At 36.8% G+C, this 25,623-nt stretch overlaps 1 protein-coding gene across 2 annotated transcripts in view; it reads right to left on the reverse strand.

Annotated features, from left to right (window-relative positions):
- kcnd2 (potassium voltage-gated channel, Shal-related subfamily, member 2) overlaps positions 1–25,623 on the reverse strand; it is a 172,869-nt gene that overhangs the window by 14,306 nt on the left and 132,940 nt on the right. The gene's annotated exons all lie outside the window — the stretch shown is intronic.

The following is a 25,623-nucleotide window of genomic DNA, read 5'->3' on the forward strand; positions in this document are numbered from 1 at the left end:
AATGAAATGTAGTTCTGGATTTCCTCACTAGGGGACACCAGGAGGCCACTTTCCTGATGATGGTCTTTTCTGCCATCAGTGTTAGAAATATCAGGCTTTGTTTTTCAGGTATGATCAACTGACTATTCATTTTAAAAACATACACTGCAAACTAATCATAACTGAATGAAAGCAAAATTCAGCTGAAATCACTCCATGAATTGATATTTCATATATCCCAAAGGACCTTAAAGCGCATGTAGGAGTCCAACACCCACTTGGGTGACATGTGGCGACTACCCTTTTCAAACAGCCCCACTACTCCACAGATTGGGTGGAGGAGTGAGAAACCGCTTCAGCAATTGAATTAAGGGGGAAATTTAGAAAGGCCAGATTGTGGAAACCCACAGTGGAATTTAGTCAGGACAGTGGGAATAACACCCCAACTGTTTCAAAATGTGTCATGAGATCTTTACAAAATATGCTTAGGGTGCTCAGGGTATACGTTCACAATTAATTATGATGATTATTTTTTCACATGACATATTTTAATTTCAAATCTAAATGCAATAATCTTCACAGACTAACCGTTTCACTCCTTCATTTTGAGTTTTTAACACCTAACACTTTTACACCAAGTTATTACTTAAGAAATGCAAAAAAGTATCACAGGTTTAGCACTGTTTTTCAAGAAGCGCAAAGAACTGTACAATCTCGCACATATAATATACAACACAAACAAAAAGAAAGTAGAAAGATGTATAGCAAACTAACTCAAAAGCCAGAGTAAGGTAATGTTATGCAGGAGGAAACAATATGCCATTGTCATGTTCCTAGCATATGCTGTACTTCAAATGATATCACACTGGCAAAAGTAACATCAAAAGCTTCTAACACCCACCAAAGGCTGAATTTTAGTACAGTCACCTACAGCAACATCATTGTTGTTACCAATTGTTAACCACTTTACAAAGCTGATGTTGGAATCCTATGAGCATAACCTCAGTCTTATCACAGTACAGCTGCAAGTTCTGTTGCATCTATACTTTTCACTGTATATATCTTATATCTTAATGTCTGTTGAAGTTTTAATCACTGCTGTGATACAATGACTTAGTGAAAAAGAGAAGGAATGTGCTCTGAGAGCATGCAGGGCATTTGCCATTTACAGTAGCACTCTCTCAAGAGCTACTCTTTCCATCATTCCCAATGTTGAAAGTGGCCTGTAGTATTACCAGTCCTGAAGCCAGCCAAGCACCTGTGGGATGAGTTAGGCCAATGCATGTGTGAACATCAATCACTATCAAATAAAATCAGTGATTTGGCACCTGCCTTGCAGACCTGGTGGAAGAAGATCCCTGTAGTACACACCCAACATTTATCTCGTTCATTCCACACAATCTGTATGCTTATGTTTGAGGTAATGTTTATCACAGCAGATAGTGATCCCTTTGTTATTGGAAGGTGTCAGGATTGCTACTGTGTGGTAAGACTACTATGGGATGTTCTGATACTCTTCCTTTGTATCTGTAGCCAGTTGGTGAAGGATGGCCAGTCATGGCCATCAGGTTGTTTTAGTATTTTTTCTTGATGTTGCATCATTGTAATTCAAACACTGTCTGATCTTCTAAAAAAATGTCAACACTTCCTGATAAGCTTACTGGAACACAAAATGAAAAAAAGAAAAGAAAAATAACAGAGCTCAGTGTAGCACAGAGAAGTAATTTTACCCTCAATCTGCAAAGGTGTTTTTATTTTACAGTTTTACTGTACCACCTTACTGGTTGGTCTGACCCATGCAACCGTTAACATAATGCTCATGACATGTAAAAACACACTGCCTTCTATTAAGTCTGTCAAGCAGAATGACATTCATCAGTGAATAAAATACAACATACAGTACATCTTTCTGCAACTGCCTTAGATGATCTCTGGTTCACAGAAGATAGTGATGTCATCTCTTTGCTGTCAGCTACTTACCACTGAACAGCCTCCAAGCATGCAAACCATTTTAATGCAAACAGTGAACTACAGTCATTTTGACCTGCTGATGCACAGATCATTCTTTTTGTGCTGAAGTCTGATAATGATTACTGTGGTGGTGGAGATGTCTTACATTCCAGGACGTGCCCTGTTGCAAACAGAACTGGTTTCCTGGTTTATAAGGATTAGCCCGATGATTGATGAAGCGAACATCTCATTCTTCCAGCAATATCAGAAAGGCCACCTTCAAACATGTGGATAACTGCTGAGCTATCATTTGCTGTTTGCGCATGTTTTAAAATCATATCCTTTTGATATGCATTTTTCAATTCTTAATGAACTTTTTGGGAATTCTAGTTCAACTCATAAACCATAAACTGAGCACATGGAACCTTTAATGAAATGACCCAGTCTCAGTATTTTGTTATTTAAGGAAACAATACTACCCAAACAATCAAAAAACATACCTGCTTATTATTTAAAATGTTATATTATACATATACTGAGCGTGCTATTGAAGTAAAACATGAAATGTTGAATATTCATGGCACTTCAATATACAACGCCTTGAAAATCTTGAAAAAGTATTCACCCCCTGCAAAGTTTTGGTAATTGCAACATTTTGTTGCTGTCCAAACTTGTAGTCAGGCTTTATCCACCCATGTTCTAGTCACTTCATCCAATTCAGAACTGTGGGTGAGCCGAAGCCTATCCCAACAAGCAATGGGTGCAAGGCAGGGTACACCTTGCTCAGGACACCACTCCATTGCAAGGCAGGCAAACAAAAACACAGACACTCACACCATGGCGTATTTTCTTAGAAGCCAAATTACCTACCAGTATATCTTTAGACTGTGGGAGGACCTGGCGAAAACCCACCCAAACAAAGGGGAGAACATACAAACTCCATGCAGATAGCACCCCAGGTCCAGAACTGAGTCCAGGGCCTGGTGCTGCAAGGCAGCATGCTAACCATTGAGTTATCAATCTGATGGGGCTTTAAGTGGTGTGCAAATAAATAATATATATTTTTTAAATTAAAGCATTCTCAATTGCATACGTAGGCAACCCTAACTCTGTTTAGGTGCAGAACAATAGTTTGAAAGGCCACAAAATTAGTGTAATGATCTCTGTCTGTGTGTAATCAAAGTGGTTTAACTTGACTTCAGAGTAAATACATCTCTCTCTGCAAGTCCCCTCAGATATTGAATTTCATGCCTCAATTCACAAAGTGATACAACAAATCAACCATGAAGACCGAGGAGCTTTTGAAACAATTCAAGGATTAAATAGTAGGGAGGCATAGATCAGGAGAAGGTTACATATCCCTTTGAGTACAGTGAGGTCCAATATTAAGAAAAGGGAAGCGTATCATACCACTCAGAACTACCTATATCAGGCCACACCTTCCAAACTGAACAGATGGATAAACAGGGAACTGGTTAGAGAAGCAACTGTGAAGCCAACAGTGACTTTGAAAGATTTGGCAAGTTCTATTTCTGAGATGTGAGTTACTGTTCATACACAAATATCCTATTTCCTACACAAAGCTGGCCTGTATGGGTTTTTCAGTAAAGTAGCCTTTACTGAAAAATTCTCATCTTAAATCTTGTAGAAGGCATACTTCAGACATAGCTAAGGCAGATGTGACCTTACCTTTACACTTTAAAATTTAATTGAAAGTTAAGTGTTCTCGTCAATGTTTCAGTTTGTTCAATGTGTCCATAATTTCTGGACAGCTCTAGTGTCCTTCGAGCTTGATAACTTTCTGAGGATCTGTAAACCTTGGAGAGTGCTGTATATTGAGGAGTGAATGAGTACAGATCTGAGCTTCTGTTTTTATGATTTCATCGAGAGTGCTGTTATATAGATTGACAGCATCAATTAACAGAGCCTATACAACCTGTATCCAAAGGTGAAGCCGTGACTGTGCTCATGAATTTAGCAGGATTAAGTAGATGATGAGGACAAAAGGACATCTGTTCATGCTTGAAACTTTTCTGAAAGGTTTGTATTACAAAAAATAAAACTGCAGATTTTGTGTTATCAAATAATCCAACTACCAAATATAATCCCACGCATGGAGAGGCACACGTGACTTGTATACAGTATTCTTTAGCACAGCATTAGCAGGCATTGCCTGAACTTCAGAGAGATCAATAAAGCAGATCAAACTATGTATATTTCTTTACTTACTAAAAAAGCTCAAATACTGACAGCAGACCAAAATAAAAAGGAACTGGGTCGTATTGCAGACATTGTTTGAGAAGCAACTCAACTACTGCCTATTTCCTTATAAAGTACCTTCACATTTTCCATTTTGCCTGGAAAGACCTAAAATCTCAGGCCCTGTAGAGTTTTACAAAATAATCACCTGACTAATTATGTATCTATTATGCGCGGGCACTGAAGAGTTTTTTTGGTGAAAATGTTTTTGATGTAAATACCCTATAATATTGGGAGCTTGAATGCCCAACTCTAAAATTATCTGAGTTACAGTACATTGTGGCACAGGACCCTGGATCATAAACCCCTAAGAATACTTACGTAGTACTAAGAAGACTAATGGTCTTAAGAGGGACAATTGCAAGTTCTGCAACCTTGTACAGTAAATCAATATAAATTCTGTTGCAGCCTCTTTTCATTGGTGACATATTGACTTAACTACTGTACATTTAACAAAAGACTCAAATTTTAAAATCTGTCTATTTTAAGGGTTATGTGATACACAGCCTGATGTAAGCCTACATTTAAAGTCAGAACGCACTCAAATATGATATGCTAACACTTACAGCTGGTATCATTATCATTAGTATTATTGTTGCCCTGTGATGGACTGGTGTCCCATCCAGGGTGTACCCTGCTTGCTCTTCAGCAACCCTGAATTTGATAAAGTGGTTAGAAAATGGATGGATAGATAATATTATTGACACTGTTAAAATAGTATTATTATTGTGTACTGTATAGTACTTTAATAATGAAACTGTATTCTTGCAGAGTAATTGTATGGGATTTTTGTGCAGCACTAGGACCTTTCACATTACTAGAGTGCTTTTCAGCCTGACTGAAATGGTAACACTGCAAACAGAACAGAAATATCTGATAAGGTGGTGACCAAAACAGTATATAGTATTCTTAAATGGGGTCTTACTAGTTATTCATTATAAAACTTCAACATTTCAACATACAGTTATATCCCTGTACTGTAAGATTTAAATTAAATTTGAATTCTACACTTTTGCCTATGTGCCCCAACATTTTGTTTGGCTTCTTTGTTTCCACCACATTGTCTACCATATGGAAATGATATACCAACATAAGCACCTAATGTTTTTTTTTAAAAATGCTTGGCATTTTCCGTTTTGTCTTTATAGTTCATGTTTCAGTAACGTGCATGCAATACCCTGCAACATCATCTGTTGGGTTTTTGAATTTTCTCTCAATCATTTTGAATTTCATTTGTTGCTTCTACAATTTGCTGATCCCACTATTATGTTTTCAAGCTTGGCAATTTTTCTGTGACAGTTACGTCATCAATATAAAACAGGGAGAGCAGTGGCTCTAATACAGATCCCTGTGGTGCTTCCCTCATTACTTAACCTCTGAGAAACTTTTTTCATAGAACATGTTTGGATGTTATTCTTCAGAGTACAAATAGCCTTTTCATTTAAAATATAAAGATTGCTTCATTATAAATATCATTAGGGTATTTGGTAGTTGATGCAGGCTTTTTGTTTACTGGAATAGTATATAATAAGTGAAGCACCTTGGTGAACTTTTAACAGTAGTGTCACACCTGGGATTTGAGCCCACATTTTTGCAGTTGTGACTCTCAAGCCCTAACCATTACTTCACTTTATTGTTAGGTTTTAGTTATGATGTTATTTTAGATTTATTTTGATAAAGAAGCCTAGTTTATTATTAAAGGGCACAGAGAAAACACTCTCCAAGTTATTTTAATGTAATTTTGTTAGTGATGGAGTGGTACCTTATGTAGGGTACATTAGTTCAAGAAATTTCAGACATTTCTACGGTTAACATCTGAAATAATTCTGCATGCTGAGATCATAGTGTTGCTATTAGTTCCCAACCTATTGTTAATTTTCCAACTTCACAATTTTCCTGAAGCATGATTCCATGATTCCTGAAACATGATTTTGATTTTTTTTTAACTCTTGTTTACTGTTAGATAACACTATTAAAAGCTTATTTGCTTAAAATTCAAATTAGAATGTTATATTATAACACAGATTGCACATTTTTATGATACAGGTCAGTCCCAAACGCTATTGGACACTCTCACGATATTGTATTTTCTTTTCTAAGGCTGGTAAAAATACCTTTTAGCTATGGCATAATTTGTTTTGCTCTTTGTAATTTTTACACTGGTCTTTGTCATTTGCGATTAAATATGACAGCAATCTAATTTACCTCAGAACCTATGCAGTTGCTGCAGGCTGTATTCAAGAATAGGCTATTTTCAGGATAGAAATTGAAGTGCTTTACTGTACAAAGCCCATTTGCTTTCATAATTGTACTATTGTGTCATGCATACAGAATGTAGAGTGAATTGAACTGCAACAAATAATAAGGTAAATGGGAAATCATAGTTTCAATTAAACCTGTTTTGCTTTTAACCGTTGCTTGTTAATAATAACTTGGATTACTAAGTAACCTAATTAAAAAAAAAAACTCCATGAGATTGTATTGCTCCATGACAGAAATAAATATTGTGTTTTAAATTGTCCACATTTTAAGATGATTACAATACGCTGAATTTGTAACAATACTAGTTCCAAAATTTAAAACTTTTTATAAAGGTATTTGTAAAGTACATGATCTGAAATATGAAGAAACATAAGTCTTGGCATTGTACTGAACGATTATGATATCAGTGATTATTTTGTTGTTAATTTTAACTTTCACGCAGTACCAGGGTGTGACAACTCCAGCGAGTGACTTTTTGTTTTTTGCAGTTCAAGTGGTCTGTCCTTGTTTTTCAGAACCCGTCCGAGATCCTAGATCTAACCTGTTGATTCACTCATGGGAAAGACTACACGTCAAGACTACAAGTCATCTTTCGTCTCAGTTGCTTTTTTTTTCAGTTCTGCGGACACACAAACAGTACTAGTGCCTTTGTGGTTGTTCAGTTACACCTGACTTCTTATTTCATCTTTATAATATATCTTTCTTAATCAGCAGGCACTGGAGGATTCAACACAATTTGTTCATTTTGCAATATTCACTAAAACAATCACCACTTTTAGGAGACACTGGAGACTTATACTCATTTTAACTCTTCATACCCAGTTTTTACTTTTCATTTAACTTATGATTCATCACTTTATACAATTGGACAGTGGAGCATTGCTTAACCCTTAATGCCCAGTTTTCAATCTTCTCTTTGTTAAATACTGCTACACAACTCTTCTATCTGACTCTTCACCAAGCACCAGCTCTTCACTACAAACATGAATTTTTCCCATCACTAACTTCTGGCTGATCTTGTTTGGCACCACTCTAAAATCTAAACCTGCACTCCTGACACAGCAGCTACCTATTTGTTGTTTTTTCTCCCATCACACATTCTGAAACTGTCAGTCTATCTGCTGATGTTCAGACACAGGGAGTATTCAGGAGTCGCCCTGTGTCATCTAGACTACTCTCTCTTGCCTATGAGAGGAAAGTACATTGCTCCATTGAGCAACTGAAGCACCTCGCTGTTGGGAGCGGAGAGACGTTAGTGGTGGTTACTCGGAAAGAACCTGGAAAATTTCTTTGTTTACGGCAATTGATTAACAAGCCTCCAGAAGCACTTGAGAGCAATGACGTTTAATAATTCCCACTTCCGTAAAAAAAAAAACAAACTTGCAGAAATACCAGGTGACAAAATATATCTAGTGTGGACTGTATACACAACATATAAATGAAAAACAAAAAAACCCTCTGTGCAAGCTCTGTTGCACTCGTGTGCAAATACATGCATTTACCTCCCATTCAAATGTGTGCACCTATTTCTCTCTAAATTTTTCATTCCGTAATCTTAAGGCTGTTCTCCGGACACCACTCAGTGACAGCTGCACTGTTTCAACACCTATGTTATTTTATGAATCATTTAAGCATCAAAGCTAGTTCTAAGGAATGAGATGCCCAAAGGTGCTTAGTGGTCACAGAGATCAGTTTTTCAAATTGACCTTTTCTTTTTCTTTAACACAAATTCGAAAACATCAGGAAAATCATCAAAAGCCGGTGTACTTGAGGAGTTACTTGTCTATGCTTTATTTTAGGCTCTATTCAATTTCAACATTTCAATAAGACTATACACTCTAAAAGATGGATTTAAACTAAAATGTAAACTATGGGTAGTTCTGATCTGATGTTTTTGCTAAATATGCTCATTATGAGTGCAGTGCAGATTATACAGTGCAGATTCAGGCCATTAAAATTGTGTTAGTTAAGCCTACACATTATAATATCTTTTTTTTAAGTTCCTAAGTCTTTCATTAATTGCTGCATATCCTTGCTAGAAGGCCTTGATCAAAATTATTTAATCACTATACTACATGTTCATATGTTGTAGTCCTAGTAATTAGAGAACATCTAGATCCAGAGGGAAAAACAATGTGCATTTGTATTCTGTATTTAAGCTGTGAGACTTCAGAGAAGGGCAGACATGACTCCTTTTTGATGTGACAAATACATAACAAATTATCAAATATTAAATTAACAAGTTGAAATTATTATTGTTCCAATCATGTTTTGGTGTAAAAAAACACGGTAAAGAAAAAAAAGTACAACAGATGTCTGTTTTTTAAAAATTATTAGTTTTGGTAACACTGTAGGCTTAAGTGCAAGCACATCAATTACTGTATACATGAGATTCATCTGCTATCTTGGTCACTATCCAAGAAGGAGACAGCGATCATCCAGATCAGCATATCTAGTTGTTAAATGAAATAGAAATTATTTAGCGGCAAAACGGCTTTACATACTGGCCTAATTTCCCTTGCTAAATTAAAATAAAGGAATAAAGATTGAAGTCTGCATCTTAATTAAACTGACTTTCCAACGATCAGCCACCCCTTAGGTCTGTTGTTACTCTGCATTCACTTGATGCCATAGTTCTCACAAAACTTGTGATTCTTAGTCAAAGGCGACTACAGCTCATCAGATTGAGGTTCACAACAAATCATATAAAAGGCAATTCACTCTCAAACATGTAAATTAATAGGACAGGTTCTCAGTAGACACTGTAGTAAAGCACCAGAGGAATCCAAAGAAGAAGTTGAGTAAGCATTTTGATCCTGTAGCCAAAAGCAGAGCACAAGGCACATACAAAAGCTGAAGCTGGAACAAGCTGGGTCAATGGGCCAAGAGGTTGGTAGTTGGGGTAAAGGTGCGCAGGTGGAACAAGTTTCCGGTCTGATCATGTAACCATGGCACCTGGCTGACTGACAGGTAGAGGAGTAGAGGAGTTGCCGGCCGCTGTGGTAAAGCTGGCTTGCTCTGTAGCCCCAGTAAAGGCTTATTTTCTATTTCTCTTGCTAATAAAAAAAAAGGTCCAGAATATAAGCCAGTGCTGAATTTATCTTTCACTCTGTTGAAATTAATTTGCAAAAGAAAGCTCATTAAAAATGATAAACATTGTACAGAGTTTAATAATAGATATCTACTTCATAGTGTCATATAAAATCCTCTTTAAGAGTGAAAAATGTGTACATCTTCAATGTTGCTCTTCACACAGCTGCTCTTCATCACTTTGTAATAGCTAGGATTCTTTCTACAGTGATGCTGGTCAAGCAGTGAGCACATACATATCTTGAGAATATGGGAAATAAAACATTTACAACAGGTATCACTTTGTCTTTGCTGCTTTCTTATATCTATATTGGGCATTCCTGCTCCCTGCCTACAGTAATTATTTTTAGGGTCTGCTTGGAGAAATACAAACTGATTATTATACCTTTTCTAAAATACAGTGAATGATTTCACAGATTGTTGTTTGTTTTGGGTCACAGCAAAGACACATTTATTTAAGGGAACACATCCAACTTCTAGCAGTGCATGTTTGGTTTAATACTAAATCAGGCTGCAGTTCTCATTATTAAAGTACCATAATATCAGACATATCTGGGGAACCTTTCATCCAGAATTCTATTTTTCTTTTCAGTCTTTGGTTCATTTCTTTTGTTTGTTTTCACCTAATGAATTAGTTACAGCAGACTTTTTTTCTGGACTTATGTTTATTTGGTGTTGTAGCTATGTGAAAGATTTATTACATGAAAATCTCTGCGGTACACTGCAACTTGTTTTTGCAAAATGCAATAGATAACAATTCTGAGTATTTTTTGGATAGGCAGTAACTTACATTTTCTTGTTCTTGCGAACAAACAGCAATGGAAGATGACAGTATTTACCATGATCTGAATCATTAAATGAAGTAAAATAGAAGTAACAGTTTTTCTGGTTTTGATCAGGGACAGATGGCAGTTGTCTCCCACACCTATTTGCAAACATCAAATTTTCTTTCTTTAAATGGCATACTGTTTTTTCTGCTCCACTGACTAGAGAATTGCAAAAGGAGAGGAAGATGTCTTTGTTTAAGAATTCCTTGCTTTCTTTACATCGATGGTCTACTGGTTTCCCACAACCTAAGAGCTCAGTTATTTAATTCAAAGTGATGATTTACTTAACTGGTGTAATGTCTTTAATAACATAAAGATTAGCATGTCATTGTGATGTAATTGAAATCACTGAAACATGTTGAATAGATAGTGAAGTTTAGGAATACAATACTAATGGATACAGAAAAGATGTCAGAGTTGGAGATGTAGAATGCTATATCAGCAAGAGCATTCAGGCACAGGAGCTTAACCTATTTCCAGAATCAATAAGTACCCAGTTTTGACACCTTGTTCAGGTCCTAAATGAGGACATATGAAAACATGAACAGTACTGCAATGGCGACTCTAACCAAGCCCCACAAAAACAGTATTCAGTCTATTCCACGTCCACAATGTAAAAACTACAATAAATCTCAACATTCAGATGAATAATCAGAAATTGCAGCACCGTCCTACTCCAGCATACTGTACCTTGGAGTGACCCTAGACAGGACGTTAACCTTGTAGGAGTACTGAAAGACAACTGCAGCCAAGGTCAGAACAAGGAACAATCTGGTCCTCAAACTTGCTGGTACAACATGGGGCCCTGCCACTACCACCCCCAGACCTCAGCCCTTGCACTACCTTTCTCAGCAGCAGAATACTGTGCCCCTGTCTGGACAGGATCACCACACACTCACAGAGTAGACACCCAGCTGAATGCCAACATACACATCATCACTGGAACCCTGAGCAGCACCTCACTCCCATGGCTCCTTATCCTGGGAAACATCACTCTATACATCCAACAACTCGGGATCACCCACAAAATGCTAATCAAGGTCCAAAACAATCCTGCATGCCACTACATGAGGACACTAAATAATCCACTAAAGACATGTCTACCTTCAAGGAAGCCAATGTGGAAAAAAACCTTCCTCAACAAGACGTCAGTGCAGATTCCTCCTCAGCTCAAGAACGGGAATCCATGGAATGGTCCATAAGTGCAAGTGCTCTTTGCCCCTGTGGGATGGAGTACACTATGCAACACTTCCTAGAGGACTGTCAAATCCACAGACTCAGTGGAGGGCCACCCACCCTCAGCACAACCAGACCAGTAGCTGTTGCTTGGCTCAGGGACTTTGCATTTACTAAATAAATCTACTCCTTTTAAACAATCTAGACAGAATAAGGAAAACTGTGATGAGAGAACCACTAGGGAACTGTGCAAATAGTATGGCCTCCTTGGCAGTATGTTTTGAAAGTGTAAAAGATGGAGTCCAGAACAAAGGTTCATATTTTCAGGAAAGCAGACCTTGAAGGAAAAAGAGATTATGAGAAGTAAAATGGTACAGGATAAATAAGGATTCAGCAATATTTTATTTGCTGAGTACATTTTCTTATTTAGAGTGATTTACATAATACGTATTTATTCAATTCCAATGCCACAGTGCAGAGCAGAGTGAAAACAATATGGACAGGTGGTTACAGAGCAGTAAGAAGCATGTAGGTATAGTCATTGATTACAGTAAAGAAGGAATACCACTGAAAAGAGTAGTATTAATCAGTGGTAAATGTTCATGACAGTGTGAGAGAGATCACGTGTACTTTCTAAACAGAAGAGTCCTGAAGAGACACTGGGGATTGAGTAATTTTTATTGCAATGGGTAATTAACTCCATCATTATGGAGCCAAGAACAAGAATGAATGGGCCTTAGAGGTGTTAAAATGAAGAGCAGGGACAGTCTGGCTGAGGAAGAGGAGAGGAGAAGTCAGGTGAGTGTATAGGGAGAGACTGGAGACTGGGTTGAAAAAAATGAGACACCAGTAAAACTGAATGTTTTGACATTTGTTTTGGACTTTACACAAGTCCAAGTTGCCAATGAAGAGACCGCAGAAACACCATGGCATGAGATAAAAAAAAGGTCAAGAAAAGACCAGACCCATGACAGGATTCTGAATGTGTTTGAAAGGGCTGGAGAGTTTTAGTTGGACTAGTACTGGCCTGATGGGCAGCTTTGAAGGATTTGGAAGAGTCTAGCTGGGAGAGCACCAGTGTTTTTAAGGAAGAGGTGGATCCTAGGAGGAAGGCGTCAAGAATAAAGCCAAGATACTTGGCAGTGGAGTAGGGTGAGAGTGTAGTGCAGTCCAGGTGAATAGAGATGCAGAAGTCAACAGAGGTGGAAGAAGATGAAGAAAAGTGAAGGAGGTCAGGTTCAATGTGAGATGATGAGACTGAATGCTGAAGGAGATGGCTGAGAGACAGACATTACTATGGAAGTAGACTAGGGTATCAGAAGTAGGAAAAGAGAAGATCTAAAACTTATTTGCAAAGAGGATTGGCATCATGAATCATGCAGCAGTTCACTGGCTTATTCTTTGTGGAGTGATTGGGTACTGTCAGTCTCATCTTTATGGTCAGGTTGTTTCCTCAGTCAGGAAAGTTCTGCAAAATAATCCTAAAAAAACCTTTGTTGCCATGTCACATCAGTTAGAATTTGATCAAACCACTGAATTGTACTTGTATAGGAAACAATACATGTTATTAATAGGTCATCAACAAGACTCATACAATTAACAAGACAGTTTAACCACTTCTCAATCCAAAATATGCAGTAAATTGAAAGTCTTTTGTCTGCAATTTGAGAAATCACCTACTGTGAAACACAAAAATAATTTAAAGGAACTATGCAATCATACACCCTGTTTGTAGCCATCAATGCTGTTCAGTGTATTGTAGTTAATTTGGCAAAACTAATTCCATGTTAATGATCCCTTTGAATCATATTTTTATACAGACGATCCTCCTGTAATCCTTATTTTCTCCCTCTTTTCATGGATATTCACTACCATATCAATTTTGTACATCCATGCACGTTCATGAAAATATTCTATCTGTATTCATGAAAAATACATTAAAATATAATAAAAGATACAGATAAGAAGTGAATGCTAAAATTGAGGTAATGTAATTAGTGGTGTAAAACAGGAATGTGCTTTAGGACCATTGCTATTCCTATTGTATATACAGTAATTGACCTAGATTCTAGCATAATTAGTAAACACTGAAGTGGGAAATTAATTTCAAGGAAGGAATTTCAAAAACACAGATATAATTTAAGACTAAGAAAACACAGGGCAGATTATATTTTATGTAGACAAGTGCAGAATGTTACATGCAAGTAAAAAAAAAAGTAAACATAAGATGGGAAAAATTAAGAATGAGCTTTTCATGAAAACGATTGGTATTATGTTGACACATTCTAGGCATTGCTATGAAACAAAAAAGATAAAGAATGTTACTGACCCTGCTGAGTACAGGGTTCGGAGCGCCTGGCCTTGTTATCCTGTTTTTATTCCCTGTCCATGTACCGGATCCCGTTCCGGTTTTTAACTCTGTTTTGCCACGTCTCGTTTGGATCACCCGGTTTTGGACTTTTGGACTTCGCCCCGGATTTTCCCCCTAGACTCCTTGGACTTGTTTGCCATGGCCACACCCCGAGCACCAGTTCACCTTCATCACGCCCCCCTTTCTGTCAACCCCTCCTGATCCTTGTTGTCTCCTCCCCTTTGTCCTACTCCACTTAGTTCCGAATTATACCGTCTGCATAGGGTCCAGAAATATGTAACGTAACAAAAACACAGCAGTTTTGTAATCTGAGGTAAGAGATGGGAATGTGGGTAAACAGTAAGCCAAAAGACGTAGTTACAAAATTCACACCTTCCTCCAAAACTAAAAGCTAGACTCGCACAATACTCCTCAAAACCAAACACTCACGTGGTAGTTTTACTGACACAGCTTTTGTTCTCCTTATTTCTACTCCAACACCAACACTAAAAACACATCTGCACACTCTTTTTCAATCAAGAGCAATACCCAGTTATTTAAACATCAAACAAAATGATACACAGGATCTTACTGGGGGAACCTCAGTAACAGATCCAGAGCTGTGTGCAGATACAACATGCAGAGACCACAAAGAAAATTATGATAATACACTAACATTTAAATAATTATAGACGGTGTACCATTATTTACAGGTAAGTGCTTCTTACCACCGTTTTATGTCTGTGTGTATGTGTAGGTAATGAAACGTTTGCAATAATGTCCCTTTCATTCCTCCAAATATCCTGTCAGGATGACAGTCTTACCATATGAATTAGGCTTAGTAAGGCTTTTTTTGTGTTTGCATGTGTGTTTGTCTTGTGTATGTGACTTCATCGTTACAGGATATAAACTTCAAAGTGTAGAATTTAAATCAAAGGATCTTCTGTTAATATTGGTAAAATAAGATATTACTGCTCTGGAATGGGTGTGAAGAAACCAGATAATTTCCGAGGCTTAATTGAATGCCTTGCACTGACAGGCTAAAAGAGATTAATCTTTTAAGTCTTGCATGAAGAAGACTACAAGGGGACCTGATTTAAGTATTTAAAACGCTCAAGGGCTTTGACAAAGTCAACTCAATGGACTTCTTCAAAATCAGAGAAGTGAAACCAGAAGACAGAATTAGAAATTACAGGGGAATTAATTTAAAACAAAGAACAGGGGGCACTTGTTACACAAATCTGTAACACAAAGTTGTAACAACACATCATAATAATAACACTAACCCCACAAAGGTTTGTGGGAGTCTGAAACAAGCTAATCAGCCATTTTGTCGAAGAACAAAACAAAAGAAATCAGAACAAAAGAAATGTTACAAATTAGAGGAGGCTGTCTGGTCCAGTCTAGCATGTATGGTAATGAGTAGCTAAATGATCCAAGTATTTCATTCTGTGTTTCTTGAAAGAAACCGGGGTATTGGCTTCAACAATATGTCTGGATGGATTGTTCCATAGTATCACAACCCTTTTCACAGTGTGTATGGAAATATTCATTCACTTTTCCAACAAAATCTCAGATAATCTAGCTACTAGAAAACAAGAAAGATGGGCTGAGCTACAAAAGGTTGCATTTGTAACCTTTCTTGCATTTTTAAAAATGATCTGGACCTTAGATCTCCATGTGCTGAGCAGATGACCTCTAACTTTAAGCAAACAATGAGCAGAGAAATAAGGAGTGATTTCACAGATTTGATGCGGGTCATAAAAAAGTAACACTGTCAGAAAATGCCGTTGTATGCAAGGTAGATATTGAGGAAATCATTATGACTTAGATATTAAGAAGCAAAATGAAAAAGCCTGTTATTATCATGTCACACCACAGGCGCGCTAATTATTCAATTATCCTTTCCTAGAAATTGCCAATGGCTTTTCATCACATCTGAATATAGCTCTTACAGTGCTTTTACACTTGGTTATAATTTCTAGCAATACTTGACTTAGTAATTGCTTTTATTCTAATTTATACTAATTTATTGCTAGAAAAATTGTTTGCGCTTGACTGGGAGAGAGGGTCAGTTTGCAAATTTTATATTTGACCCATGTATCTCAGATGAAATCAGAAATGGAAACTTTAAGTGAATTTCTAACAATAATTGGCAATTGTAAACTCACTGCCAGATTTCTGAGCTTTGGCTATGAATCTCTGGATCAAAAATAAATTTAAAGTGTGTTTTGTCAAACATAAACTGTTTTACTAAACATCCATTATCTTTTCAAGATAAAACAAAGACAAAACAGTTTTTCATCTTTTTGTGGCTGGAATAGAACTAGATTTTATTCCTCAAAATTAACACATTGAGTCATTTGGTTATCTAGCTCAATAGATTGTATATCAGTTCATATTTCTATATTAAATTAACAATTAAACTTTGATGCTTGGTTTAGTGGAAAGTGATTTCCCACACATTCATCCAGGCAAATTATAATGATGCCGAAAGTTTTGGTTAAAAAAGACAAAGTCAAAATGTCCAAAGGCACAATGTTTGCATTATTAGTTATTAGAAGTGTCAAGGAATGTTTCACAAGTTTTCAATATAAGTGAACAATTTGTTTATATCCCTTTCAAAAACCTTGCTACTGGATTTTTTTCTTGAAATGTTCTTTACATTTTATTTCAGTAGATGAGATGCCAAATATAAAGGAATATCACACTTAATATTTCAGTGTCTGGTGTAAACTTGCTTGGCTGAAGAAACCCCAAAGCATGGATGCTGATTTCTTCAGTGATGGTGCTGTTTGTGTGTGAGTTTTGTGTGATTGAGATGGATTGGATTTGCAAGGTTTTGGTGGAACCAATCAGAAAATGAGTGCCATAGTGTGGAGTAAATGAGAGGTGGTGCAGGCAATGGAATGCAATTCAGGGAAAAAGTGGTAGTAGAGCTAATAAATTCTAGATCAGGGGTGCCCAACCTGTTTTAATATAAGATCTACATTTTCATTTGCCAGTCCAGAGCGATCTACCGATGTGGCTTTGAAGCTCTGATATAGGAAAAACAGACTGTGGACACATCAGTACAATAATGATACCCATCACTAAAATGAAATAAAAGCAAGTGACTCATTCTACAGTGAACAAGTAATGTTCCCCATTAAAAAAAAAAGAATATCATACCTTAATGTGAGCATTGGCACTGAGAAGCTTACTTGAGAACAATTATTTTTTTGAACATGATGACACTGCTGATCATGTCGATGACATTTTTATTTTGTCCCTGCAGTTTGACACTCAGCTCATTCAGCAGTTCAGTCAATTCTGTGAGGAATGCTAGATCCAGAAGCCACTGGTCATCCTCTAATTGGGCATATTCACCACGTTTAGATGATTTGAGAAACTCTTTGATTTCAGGCAACAGCCGTCTGAATCTTGCCAAAAATGTTTGTTTTTGAAATCTCCAAACAGCAAGTCAGCAGCATCAGCAAATGCTTTTCTTATTACTTCTCGATTCCTGAATGACTTTTTGTGTTTAGCCAGGATGTGGCTCACACGGAACGATGCGATGATTGCCGCTTTCCCTCTTGTACTGGGCCTCATGAAAACCAACTGCTGCTAGTTGAGATTTTAATTTTTCCTCTTTTCTTTTTTGTAATTCACTTGTAGTACATACATTTTGTGTGCAGTTTTGCAATGTTGTTCTATTTTTCCCTTTTTTGCATAGACGCTAGGATTGCAGGTTTGAATGCAGTCTCTTTGCTTTATCATTTTCGCTCAAACACTACAACTATCAAATAGGCAATGAAACTTATCAAACTGTTGGCGTATTTTGTCACGGCCAGTCTGTTTCGCTCCACTATGCACTGTAGCGAATGTGGGGTTCGTGCAGCAATAACGTTCTTGGGTAGCACACACAGCACTCTTTATTTATGAAACTCCTTTAGCCTTTTAATAATAATAATAATAATTGCTTACACTTATATAGCGCTTTTTCTGGACACTCCACTCAAAGCGCTTTACAGGTAATGGGGACTCCCCTCCACCACCACCAATGTGCAGCATCCACCTGGATGATGCGACGGCAGCCATAGTGCGCCAGAACGCTCACCACACATCAGCTATCAGTGGGGAGGAGAGCAGAGTAATGTAGCCAATTCATAGAGGGGGATTATTAGGAGGCCATGATTAGTAAGGGCCAATTGGAAATTTGGCCAGGACACCAGGGTTACACCCCTACTCTTTTCGAGAAGCGCCCTGGGATTTTTAATGACCACAGAGAGTCAGGACCTCGGTTTTACGTCTTATCCGAAGGACGGCGCCTGTTTACAGTATAGTGTCCCCGTCACTATACTGGGGCATTAGGACCCACATGGACCGCAGGGTGAGCGCCCCCCGCTGGCCCCACTAACACCTCTTCCAGCAGCAACCTTAGTTTTTCCCAGGAGGTCTCCCATCCAGGTACTGACCAGGCTCACACCTGCTTAGCTTCAGTGGGTTGCCAGTTGTGAGTTGCAGGGTGATATGGCTGCCGGCTTTTGTTCAGTATCAGCCAGCACTCAGGGAAGAGACTTTTGCAACCCAGTAAAATGGCAGTAAAATGTATGACATTAAAGATCTGAATGAATTTTTAGGCTATCAAAAAAAGTAAATAGTCAAATTGGCAATTTATTTTTTGCCAAACATTCTTGCGATCGTCTAGCAAGCACTCCGTGATCGACCGGTTGATAGTAGAGTAGAGATTCTGTGCTTGTCTGTGAAAAGAATACCTAGTCACAGAAGCAGAGTAGGAATCCAATAGTGAGTAACCACTTGTTGATGCTTGTGGGTACGAAGGCAGAATGACTATCAAAGAAAAGTAAGAAGATTAATAAGAATAAAGAGAGACAGATTGCTAATAATGGAATCATGCTTGATGACCTGAATGTGAACTCCCAGATCTGGTCTTAAAGTAACATTTTTTAAGGAAAACTGCAGCTTATAGATGTCCGGTATGCTTGAGAGGTTGTAGGTGGAAGCTTGTGAGATGGGGGAGGGTAGAGTTGAGGACCTGGAATGGGGTGCAGGAACTAGGGCATGAGAACTGTGAATGAGGAGCCCAAGCCTGGTGCAGACTAACTCTGATTGATTACACCGATGTCCAAGAGTGAGCCTCAGGGAGTGGTGAGGCTCCTACTGGGAAACCAGAAAGAAGGATTGTGGAAAGGGAAGAGAGAAAACAATGAAGATTGGCTGGGGCAGTAGGTGAGGTGGGTTGGACACCTGACAAGAAATGTATCAGAAAGGGGGAACAGAGGGATAGTGGAGATGGTGGAAAGAAATGAACGTAGGAGGGGTAGAGTGAGAGGGAAGAGGGGGGAGACTAGAAGTGGCTGTGGTTGTTTCTAAGCTCCAGGAAGCTAGTTGTTGTCTGGAACATGGAGCAGCAGAGGCTGAAGAACAGATTGTTTGACCTGGCTTGATGGTGGTGAACGATCACCACGTCAGGTTGTGCTTGGAAGGCTAAAAAGTGACAGAAAGTATAGTGGAAGACGAATGAAGATTGTGGAATATATGCAGGAACAATGAAGAAATAAATAAAATAAATAAATCTAGATTCTAGCAATGATGGATATGAGAGATATCTATCCCTAGCAAGACCAATATTCTGAATATGAGAATTGATGAATGCAAAGGGGTTCAACAGTTGAAATATTTATGCATAAGAGAACAGAAGTATGAGATTACAATTTGACCACCTCCCAATCTTCTCTGTATCAATACAATTAAATAAAACATATTATTTCTTATTGCTATTGCAATTAATTATATTTTATATACTACAATAGACTGAAAACCAACAATGTCTTTAAAAATATTAATTAAAACTGAATAAATGCATTAAAAAATTTTAAAGCAAATTTACTACTTAAATATATATTGAAATGAATATATATTTTTTTATCTGCTCACACTCAAATATAATTTTATTGATATAAAAGCATAACTTTTCAGTTCAGTGCATTTCATATAATTGTTTTAGGTGACCAACGCTTGAAATTAATGAACCTCATTTCAAAGCTTTTGGGAAGTGCTGCCTAATTCTATTTGACAAGAACCATGACAATATTTTTGTGAATAGAACAAATACAAATTCTTTTAAAAATAGAGTGTCTACTATTTTCAAATTTTCTTAAAATAAATCATTATCACAATTAACTATTTGATGTTTTATTCCAGTTCCTCTCTAGTGATATCTGACATTTTTAATGGTTGCTTTGAATTTTAACATTGTGAAAATTCTGGCTTTATATCATATAGTCTCAGCTGAAGACAGGCAATTCTGATTTTAATAAGCATTTGCTAAATTTAATCTCCAGGCCTGTTGTGAAGCCAAGAATCTTAGAAGGCTATATGTTTAGAAACCCTTCAGTGTGATGTCACATGGAGATATGTAGGTCACAAGTTACCTAATTTAAATACCTAGGTATATCAGCCTAGCTGCAACCTACCAATTTGTTAAAGTAAGGGTGGAAAAAAGCTAAAAATACCTCAATATTTGACAATTTATCATAGTTTTACTTTTGGTATTATAATATGGTAGTTTTGGATGGTAATATAAAGTGAACATTGATAATATGCTGAATTGTTGCAAAGGATCTCCTGCACTTCTTACAGTATAGTGGTCCAACCATACAATGAATAATCAATTGCTCATTTTAATTTTAATTTTTTAATTTTAATTTGTGTTATGTACAAAAACAAAACAAATTGGATGTTTGTACAGGAAGCATGAAGTAAGAAATAAAATAGCAAGAACTATGCGTGTTATTTCAATTCAAAGGTAACAAACCTGGCAAATCACTATTAAACAATGGATATTTGTAACCCTGAAGCTCTCTCCTCTACACATTCTGCATTGATTTTAGACTGAATACAGTTTTGGTTCTGATTATTTAAGAAAACTATTTTTATTAAGGCAAGAAGCACTCTAGTACTATTTAGTACTTTGAAAGTTCTCATACTAGTTTGGCTCATACTACTCTGGGGGATGAAAACTGTTTTGCTGTTTCCCTGATTACTACTTCCACTTGAAGTTCCTGGGCAACAAGAATGTACTTATGGTTCTTATGTAATTTTTGTTTGTTCCATGACTGCTCTACTCATTAGGTCCACTCTTTCTTAGAAAAAGAAGCCTATACAATGCATTTTATTTATTTCTCTTTATTTCTTACCATATTTAACTGGTTTAATTGGACTGTTTGTGAAGTGTAATTAAATTAAAACAAGTTTTTAATTGGGGATGGACATTGGGGAGGAATGACAGAGAAAGCCAATTTGACTCCGCTGGATTATATCACAATCATTATTGACTTTCACTATATGTATCTCTCTTGCACCTACCTCTTCTTGCATTTTTCTTGGATTCAATATATAAATAGACTGTGCTCAGAACAACAAATAAGGAAAGCCAAAGTAAAAGAGAAAAATATGCGAATCGTTTTGCATTTGCTTCATGCATTATTTGTTGATATACTGTACTCCAAAGTACAAAAAAACAGAAAGGAATATATTCTACTCATCTCTCATTTTGTCTCATGCATAATTCAACATTTTGTCTGTGCTGTACGATTGAATAAAATAAAAAATGTTTAAATAAGTAAAATAAAGCTTCTATGCTTGTCTCAATGTATCTTTCTAATCAGAACAAGAAAATAAACCTAAGAAAGAAGGAAAACTCATCCATGTTCTTTTAAAAAAATATTCCTCTTCACTTTGGACTACCAAGATCTACCTAAAAAACAAAACTTGGGCTCAAACAAGAATGTCTGGCTTCTCATAATCAGACTGCTGTTTCATCTTCCCCCTCTTCCCACATCATTCCCACGGTTTTCCATTACTGCAATCCCTAACATCAAGACTGGACTCTAGGGCTGGACTGTAACAAGGTTGCAAAGAACTCTCTATGATCATGGTATTCCCTTGAAAACAGTAATGCATCATTTTTTCTTTCTACATCTCTGAGGTCCATAACAAGCAAGCTCTGTCATCCAGTATGCTTCCACCTCTAGTGATGAAGTCATCCAGCATGCAGCTAGATGCCAATTATCAAAATAACCTAAGGCTTTCCATTCACTCTCGTCTTCCTGTTTGTTAACATTCCCTCTTCCCCTTAACATTCCCTTTTCCCTTTATGCTATGTTTTTCCTGCTATTTATCTACAATCCATGTCCCTTCTTTTGATCATGCTCCCTCTTGTTTTCCTCATTTTCCTTTTGATTAATTTATTCTTTCTCCTACACTCTTTTCTGCTTCTGTCCTCAGAATCTAGGATGACCCAACGTTTTTGGTGCCTTTGACCTCAGATTCCTTACTCTTGTCCCATGCTGCTCCTCATGCCATCTCTTCAGTTCTGGATATGTCTGGTGTTCTACCTTCAGCTCAGTCAGCAGGCGTCCAACAGCTTTTAATGCTTGCCTTTTGTCATGTCACTATTCCTGGTGTCCAACACAACCCCAGGTTCTTCCCTGTCAGCTTCTGCTGCTCCTTATGATATTTTCTTGGACTTGGGTCTATCTGGCAACCTGCAGTACCTTCGGCTCAGTCAGCAGACATCCCAAAATTTCTAATGCCTGTCTCCTTTTTTTAACATAATGTCTGTATTTCCATGCCTGTACGTTTCACTGTCTATTTCTTAATTGGCTCGTCTCTCATTTTTGTTGTATCATCCTCCACTCCATCTTCAGCTGTAAAGCTGCCCCTTGGTTAATTCCTCTCTCTAAAAGGGATTTTTAGTATGTTTGTCCTATGCCCAGGAGGCCATAAGGACACCTTAACCAATAGGTCTCTGTGTATTTATAGATTCATTAGTGAAATCAATTTTGTCACAGAAATATGTGACATTGATCCCCTTGGATTTTTACATAACAGAGAAGAATTAACAAATTGGGAATTAATCTAACTAATGAATTATTACACAACAACAAATCATTAGCCTGAGAGACCATATGTTTTACAAAATCACTCTGACCATTTTAATTTGAACATACCTTTATATGTGATTTAATTGCAAAGGTGAAAACATGCAGTTTTGGTGGTCTGGTGTCACAACATTGTTTGGAATGGGAAATGAAGACTCAGTGTCTACATTCAGTAACAGATGTGCCACACAGCGAGATGCATTTTCAAATGGCAGAGTGTACCAAAACTGGAAATTAGACAGACATGAAACCCGACTGGTTTATCTGAGAAACAGCTGAGGCACATTATCAGGTCAGCACTTGAAAGTGGCATTGTTCTTTGTGCACATGCAATTTCAAGATCTGCTTCACAAACAACTTCAGTTTCCAAGGCAATCCTTCCATTAGCATTTATGAGTATGCAAACAATTACAACAAAGCACGAGTTTGATATGGTTATTGTCTTCTTAAAAATGCTCTAATTTTTAACTATTAATCTCAATCGCTCCAATGAATAAATATCTCCATTTTGTGCTATATTCTTCAGTTGGTTACAGAACTAAACAAGCTAGTTTGTTCTCACTGAGATATGACTTCGTACAGATTCCAAAATCTCTTCTTGTTTATTGCAGCCAGATTAATGTTTTAAAGTTTAAGCAGGCTTGGCGTGTGCCTGGGTTTGCTATTTACTTAATCTGTTGATGTGTTTTCCATATTTGTATACAAAATCCATTCCATTTCAATGATGGAACGCTGCAAGAATATCACATGCCAGCATTAACACACACTCAATTCTTTCTATCTAGATCTATATTTATTACCTCCTCATGAGCAGCAGACATTATGTTGGGTGAAGGGAAGAATCAATTTTTATCAAATAAATACAATGAAATGTAGACACATATGTTTATAGAGAATTTAAGAGTAATACAGTGATAAAATTCAAATATACTGCAGATGATGTGTACAGATATCACAGTTAAGTATTTCTGGTGCTATAATCATGTTACCCCAAAATAAAAATAAAAAGTAAGCTTTTATATTTGTGACACATATACGAATCACAGAACAGAGATACACAGTAATACAAATTAAGTTCAACAACAATGTTTTGACTTTGACAATACAGTGAGTCAATAGTGTAAACAATGCTTCTTATTTAAAGCGATATGATATGAGAAAACAAATTATTTTCACGACGTGATTTACAGCAATGGGCTTCAAACAAATCCACATGTGGTTGCTGATGACGGATGAGATTTAATGTTCCTCTCATCTGGAAAGAGAGCAATCGCTAACCCAGTATGTGGTTCAGTCATATTTTAAGACACAAATCTCTTGGTAGAAAAGGTAGAGCTCTTTCTCTCTCTTCCTTTCCATGTCCTGCTTTCTTGGGAAATTGGCAGTTACTTAGTGCACAAAGTCAGACATAACTTACAGAATAATTATTATTCATTTCTTTGTCTGACACGTTTTTCCAAAATGACTTACTGGTACATTTGCTCCCACTTACAGTACACAGCTTTGACATTTACAGGAAGTACCTTGCTCAAGGGCATAACAAGTGTCCTACCCAGTTATGGGTCGAGATCCACACTGCTGCCCGAATGTACAATAATTTAAAATAAAAATGCATCTCTAATTGATGATGCTTCTTAGCACGCGCACATAGTAATTTTTATATTTTTAAAAATACTTTGCAATTTCTTTGGACTACTGGTGCAATCCTATTTGATGTAATTAAGTGTATACTGGCTTTATATTGAAGAGAATGAATAAATCATGAAGCGCACACACACACACGAAAAATGTATTCCTTAATGGAGTAAGATTTTATTACAAAAAACACAGAAACTGCAGTTATTACTTGCAGCATCTAATACCATTAAGTACAACATTTGGAACAGATCGATGCAACAACACTCTTATGATTATTTGCTTTTACTGCTTTGTTAAAGATTTCTGAACACTTAATAAAGACCACAGTTTAACTGCTCCTTGGAGAAAGTATTCTCCATTTTCCATTTTGTATCTGGCATATATATGCAGTGAATTTTAAAAGCCTGTTAGTTACAGGTTTCTGTTTAGATGCATTAAAGTATTTAAATATGTTCACTTGAATAACTTATCCTCAACATGGTGACATGTCAATTTTCAGGAACCACAACTCCAAACAGATGTTTATTGTTAATATATACTGAATCATGTCAACAGATGCCATGTGAAGATAAATGCCATGTTTCAATGAGGCAAAAAGGTATGTTTATGTGGCTCTCAAATGAAAAATGCAGGAAAGCAAATGTCCCAGGAAAAAAAAACAACAGATAATTCACAATTTAGATTTATATGGTCTTGATTCATTAACATTTGCCTTACTTGGAACAGACAAAGGGCTGAAGAGGAAATGATAGATATGCAATAAAATGGAAAAAAGAAAGGCTAACATGCAGAATATGAGTTTTTTAGATCATTCCTTGCTTTATTAGTGGTTAGTTAGCCCAGACGTATTAGTTAAAATTGTCAACTATGTTCTATTGTGCTATGATTAAATACATTTTAAACTACCTTTTGTTCATTGGTTTCTTCATTAGTCCAGTGTAATTTTGCTCATCAGCCTAATATTGGCTGAACACTGTAGACTTTTTTTGTAGCATGTCAATATCAGGCAACTATAGAATTTCATATTCATATTTAAGATTTTCTGAGACAATCTTTTGGAGCATTTGGCTCCAAGACACCAATATCAGCACAAATAATTCTAAAATTGACCAATTGTAACTGAAAACAGGCCATCCATAGAAAC

This window comes from Lepisosteus platostomus, chromosome 9 (assembly GCF_059453375.1).
Source record: "Lepisosteus platostomus isolate fLepPlt1 chromosome 9, fLepPlt1.hap1, whole genome shotgun sequence".
Taxonomy (NCBI): Eukaryota; Metazoa; Chordata; class Actinopteri; order Semionotiformes; family Lepisosteidae; genus Lepisosteus; species Lepisosteus platostomus.